General features: G+C 39.6%; 1 protein-coding gene across 10 annotated transcripts in view; it reads left to right on the top strand.

The window, feature by feature from the left end:
- Positions 1-4400: 4400 nt before the first annotated feature.
- Pkhd1 (PKHD1 ciliary IPT domain containing fibrocystin/polyductin) overlaps positions 4401-6184 on the top strand; it is a 513180-nt gene continuing 511396 nt past the window's right edge. For 9 of the 10 annotated variants that reach the window (XR_015441583.1, XM_087188163.1, XM_087188162.1 and 6 more), the window contains exon 1: positions 4401-4570. The gene's annotated coding sequence lies outside the window, so the exon portion shown is untranslated. Of the gene's footprint in view, positions 4571-4605; positions 5351-6184 lie in introns of those variants that run through there. The other variant, XM_087188161.1, reaches the window with a different exon arrangement.

Here is a 6184-nt window from a genome sequence, read left to right as displayed (position 1 = left end):
TTGTTTCATGCCCCTGGCCTGCAAAGCTATCCAAAGAATCTTTTCCACTGATGCTGCTCCTGGGGCCACCAATGCAAAGTCTGAATTCCTCCTGATGATATTTTCTTCCCACGTACTTGTCTGTGTCCTGTGAGAAGCAGATACTAAGATATGATAAAATGTACAATGATTTTTATTAGGGAAAGGGCTTGTGAAAGGAGAGGGAGATGGAAGCAGAGAAGGATGAGAAATGTCTGACCCTGAATAGAAGAGAGAGGTGTGGAAGGATTGTAGACTGCCATGAACTCTAAGGAAGATTCAAAATGTTGTCAGTCTTTATGCCAATGTCATTGTCAGTGAAGTCTCAGATTTCCTCTAAACACATCTCTGTCTTACTAGTCCTACCACATTCTGCCATTGGTTGGGTGCAGCCTGTAGATGTGTGTGCTCAGACCAAATGTTGGGATGAGTTTCAGAGCACAGCAGATAGACTCCTGACCAGTAATATTTCCTGTAATTGGAGATGTGCAAGGCACATTCACACAGGACTTGTACAGTTCCCCAGGAATTCAGAAGTGGATTGGGATACAAGAAGAAGGAATCAGAGAGTGACCTTCTTCCTTGAGCTACCTGAGTTTACTTCCTGGGGCTCAGTAGTAATTTCATGCTGCAAATTTTACAAACATTCATAGAAATATTCCTGTGGAGTATTGTCAATATGCGGAGTGAGCATGACTACCTTCCTTGGAGTGGCATGGGAATCATGCTTAGCCTGTCTTCTAAGGAGCCTTTTTCTTCATCCGTAGGTAATAGACGTGAGCCTAATATAGTACAAAGCAATAGTGATAAAAACAGCATGGTACAGGAACAAAAATAGATATGTGGATTAATGAAACAGAATTGAGGGTACAGGAACTTCCCCAGACACATTCAGCTATTTGATTTTCAACAAAGGGACCAAAAGCATATGTTGGAGATACGAGCTGTGGTTTGCACATGTAAACACTCCCCAAGATGATTGTAAACTGCATGAACACCAAATATGTACTAATCAAATACAAAATTAAAAATTAAAAAGAAGACTTGAGTTTAAGATTTTGTTTAGAATTTCTGTGTGATCTGGGCTTTGGAGAATGATTAGATGGAAAAGTGAGGCTTGTCTGGAGGTTGTGTTTGCATAGAAAACTTAGGTATGTGCGTACATATGGAGGTCTTAGGGTCGATGGTGGAGCTCACAGAAGGGCTCCTTCATGTGGCATAGCCACTGGCTATACAGTTCTACAACTTTTCATTTTGGGTGTGAAATGGCTCATTTTATTTCTTTAACAATAATACTTGATTGTCTTCCAGGCAGTTTATAGAGCTCAGAGCCCAGATACCAAAGTCTTGGATATCGTTAGATATCCAAGTGGATATCTACTGCTCCAAGAGTGAAGAGATTTATTTCTTCCCATAAGGAAGTTGAGGTGCTTTTGGGATGAGGTCTTCATAGCTAGGCAGCCAGAAAGAACTCTAAATATCCATTATATGCTATCTATCCAAGGATAGATGGGATTAATTTTTGGAAACCTTTTGCCGAAGCAGCAAGAAATAAAATGAGTTAAGTCTCATGAGACTTCTGCTATGATTTAGATCTAAAATGTCCTCCAAAAGTCTCATGTGTTCAGAAATGGGGCTTTTGGAAGGTGATTGGATTGTAGGGGTGGTATACTCAGGAGTGCATTGATCCATAATTGAGTTTATGGTTGAATGTACTGTTAGAAGGCGGGGCCTGGTTGGAGCAAATGGGTCAGCGAGGGTGTGACTTTGAAGGGTGTATTCTTATCTCCAGCTCCTCCTTGCTCTTTCTGCTTCCTGACCATGGATTGAGCAACTTTCCTCTGCCATGCCCTTCTGCCATGCCATTTCTGCCTTGGCTCTGGCCAGCTATAGACCAAACCCTTTGAAATTGTGAACCAAAATAAGCTTCTCCTCCTTTAAATTGTGGGTGTCAGTTATTCTGTTCCATTGACAGGAAAGTGACTACTAGAACTTCTCAGGAGATTCTACAATATACTAAAATAATCTGATTATGTTTCTGTTTCTCTTGCTCGATAGCAAGCACTCGGAAGACCAAAACTGTGTTACATTTTTTAAAAAAGTGATTTTGAATCATCAAAGTGATTTGTGAACATAATTTCTCCTACAAAAATAAAAAAATTACCAATAATGTTGAATTTTACTTGACTGTTTCACCCAAACAAACCTGGTCTTCTTCCCAATGCCTTCCAACTACATAAATGTAATTTAAATGATGGTTGTTGACCTGCACTAGAGGAGTCCAGAGTGGAAATTGAGGCTCAGTGGGAAGGCAGGTTCTGAACTTTTACTCTGGCTTATGTTTGACTAGGACACAAATGAGTTAGGTGAGTTATAGTCAGGGAGATTTACTTCCTGCTGCCCCAGCCTGGCCAGGCACCCTCTCTCTGCTTTACTAGCTGTAGCTCCACAAAAATCCTTAGATTTATCACTGATTGCCAAGCTGTAGCTTGGTATATACACAGTTGGTATAAACTCTCTCTTTCTAGAGGATGGTTTCACACTCTCAGATTTGTGCCATCTTTCCATGGATTAAATCTGATCTTGCTGAGAATGCTTCTTCAGGTCTCTTGAGGATCCTTGGAGGTAGAAATAAGGCCATTGATTTATACTAAAATGACTTCTCTCCCAAAATGAAAATGTGAGGAAAGAAGATATCATCTTCTGACCAGGTATCATGGGGTATAGACTGATGTGAACAGGTGATGTAAATTGTAACGGACAGTAGGACAAGGACAGAGAAGTCAGGTATAGACTAAATTAAAAAGGTAGCATTGACCTTCTTAGTTCTACTAGTTTTTATTCTTTATCAAGAGACTGTGAAACCAATGACTGAGACTTACTGTCATGAAAGGTGATGGTGCAAGTTAAAGACTTCCTCTTAGTTTAGAAAGCAAAGTGAAAAGGGATGAAGAATGGTGAAGAATCAGACAGCTATCAGCTCTTTCTCAGAAGGACGTTGAACAAGGCCCTTCCTTTCTCTGCTTCTCAGGGCCATACCCTTGATATGAGCTTACCAGTATGAGCCCATACCTAAGCATGTATAAATCTCTCTTCTTGAGGAGCCATAGAGTGCTCATAAATGGGGATCAGCTCTCCAGAGGATATTTCTCCTCCCCCACCACTCAGTTCAGTTATTGACTTAACTGGTAAATTCTTTTTTTTAATTTTTAATTTTTTATTAAATTCTTTTATTGGTACATTGTAGGTATACAACACAATTACATTTCTCATTGGGAATTGTACCTTTACATAATGCATCTTGGTTCTTATTTTTTCCCCATTCCTAGCCCTCCCTTCACGCCCTCCACCCTTCCCTATTTACAAAGACTTTATTTACATTTTTTCCATTTCTCATCATTTTTCCTTTCCCTTCTTTCCTTTCCCCTGCCCCTCCCACTTCCCCTACCCCTTTGGACCTTTTCTTCCTATTTTACATTGCTGATTATTCATTCTAATCATTGGTACATTTTAGGTATACAATATAATGACATTCATCATTGGAAATTTGCACCTTTACATAGTCTCTCTTGGTTCTTATTTTTCACCCTTGCCCAGCCCTCCCTTCAACCCCTCCAGTCCTCCCTATTTACAAAGATTTTGTTCCTATTTTTCCATTTTCTCTTATTAATCCCATTCCCTTCTATCCTTTCCCCTAGCCCTCCCACTTCCTTCCCCTTTGCCTCTTTTCTTCCTATTTCACATTACCTATTATACATTTAGTCCTTATTTACACTTTCAGTTTCTCACACCAGAGAAACTATTCAGTATTTATTCATGTGTGTCCTATTTATTTCACTTAAGAGTATCACCTCAATGTGCATCCATTTAGCTATAAATGTCTCTAGTTTCTCATTTTTTATGGCTGAGTAGTACTCCATTTTATAAAAAAACCCCACATTTTCTTTATCCAGTCTCCAGTTGATGGGCATTTGGGCTGTTTCCAAGTTTTAGCTATTACAAACTGCACTGCTATGAACATAGGTGCACATATATCACTATGGTATGATTCTTTTAATTCTTTGGGGAAGATCCCCAGCAGTGGAATAGTGGGGTCAAATGGGACTTCCAGTCCTAGTTCTTTGAGGTATCTCCATACTGATTTCCACAGTGCTCTGGCAAATTCTTTCGATGATTGAATGTCTGTTTGTCTCACTGGGTGGAATTTTATTTAAAATTCTTTTCTGGGGCACATGCAGTAAGTGGAGAAAAATGCAAGACCCTTTCCTTGGTCATTAAAAAGGGCCCCAAGGAAAAAGCCAAAGTAGCTTGTGTTAATCATTAAATGTTGCCTTATGGCCAGTTCTGAACTTTCACTGTGGTTCACGTTTGGCCAGAACGCAAACAAGTTAGGTGGGTTATATTCCAACATGAATGAGTTACCTGTGTAATAGTGTCTGGCTGGGTTCTAACCAGATGACACAGTCGACGGTTCTTGGCAGAGAGAAACACATCACCTAGAAAGGAAAGATAATTCCACCCTTGAGTCACAACGAGGCAGAAACAGAAAAAGGTACTGTTTGATTCAGAAAACTGAAGTGTTTTCTGTCTTCTAGGTTTTGGATCTCTCTCTAATTTTGTGGTGGACTTTGTTTTTCAAAGGTGGGAAACCAGGAGAGGAAGGAGTAAGAAAGGAAGAGGAGGGGGAGAGGGCAGAGGAGAAAAGAGAAAAGAGGAGAAAGAAGATTGACTAAATGCACACTGCTCTCCTGTGTGGTTGAAAACTTTCTAGTTTAAAGAAAGAAAGGGAGACTAAGTTTATCCTTAGGAAGAATTAGTGGATTGATTAATCCATTCTAAGACAAATTACATTTATTATTGATTAGACTGCTATCTTTTAAAGGAAATAAGGCGTTCTGAACATAGAGTTTTTAGAAAACACATGCAAAGGTTTACTTCCATTGTTTTAAGATTGGGAGTAGGCACCAAAATGAAATATTAATCTTGCAGGCAGATTGAAAATAAACTCTACTGTGCTCAGTATATTATTTTGTGTGAAGAAACAAGCCAGATACTGTGCTTTTGGACTATGTAGTGAACACTCCTGAGTACTCTTCTCTATGCAATAGATGAATTTCTGAAAAATCAAATGGTTGTTAAATTGAATTATATTCTAAATAGAACTAAATTTTTTTTGTAGGGACTTTTGCAATTTAAAGAACACACAAATCTACTTGGAAATTGTAGAACTCCTTTCATAAGTGCAAACAACCTCTATTGCTACCCCATTTGCTTATGGCTGAGGGGAGGCAGGTACACTGATTGTCTGTTTTCTCAGCTCCTGGCACATCTGGTGAGCATACAGTGAATCTTTATAGTGCTGAGTTAATAGAATGATTTTATATTGAGGGCTACCTTTTTTTTTTTTTTTTTTTTTTGGTACCGGGGATTGAACTCGGGTCCTTGCGCTTGCGCAGCAGGCGGTGAAATCACTGAGCTAAATCCCTGGCCCTATTGAGGGCTATCTTAATCAGTACATACCTGGGTAATAAGTTTACCACAAGTTTTTTGGAGATAGTATTTTTCTAATTCTACTAGGACTTCAGTGTTTTCTGAAATGGCGCAATGCCTACTACTATCAGTGTTCTTTTTAAACTTTAAGTTAAATGTGTATCTAGTAAAACATGTGCGTATTTAATACTTTTATTTTTTTGGAATTTCAGAAGACCTCAGAACAGCACTAAGGAGAATTTTGTATACTCTCTGGGGCTGGAGAGTGGCTTAATACCCTTTCTAAAGTAGGGACTCTGTGGGCATCACGGGGGGCATAAGAGGCTTTAGCCAGACTTCTGTGGATTCTACCTATCTCATATGGATGTGAAAACCACTTTTCTCACTTGAGGCAAAACCCAGATTTATAGTATTTAATATGTATTCATCAATTAGAATTTACTGGGCATTGTGTGAGACCTTTGCACTGAGAGGGTTGTGGAGATAGAAGACCGGTCCCTGGGTCTCTTCAAGGAAGAGAGAAGGTACCTTCTGAAAGATGAGTCATGTGTGGTGGTCAGTCCCATCTGGCCAGGCTCACAGGACATGAGCTGGAAGTTTCAAAGGAAGATCAAGGAGAACTGATAAGGCAGTGGAAAGATTTGGTGGAGGAGGGAGGGCAGGCTCTCATGGAGCC

This window comes from Heterocephalus glaber, unplaced genomic scaffold, assembly GCF_053883595.1.
Source record: "Heterocephalus glaber isolate CG9 unplaced genomic scaffold, H.glaber_assembly_v1.0 deba00001523, whole genome shotgun sequence".
NCBI lineage: Eukaryota > Metazoa > Chordata > Mammalia > Rodentia > Bathyergidae > Heterocephalus > Heterocephalus glaber.
The sequence above is the reverse complement of the archived record's forward strand: the minus strand, read 5'-3'. Positions and strand labels throughout refer to the sequence as shown.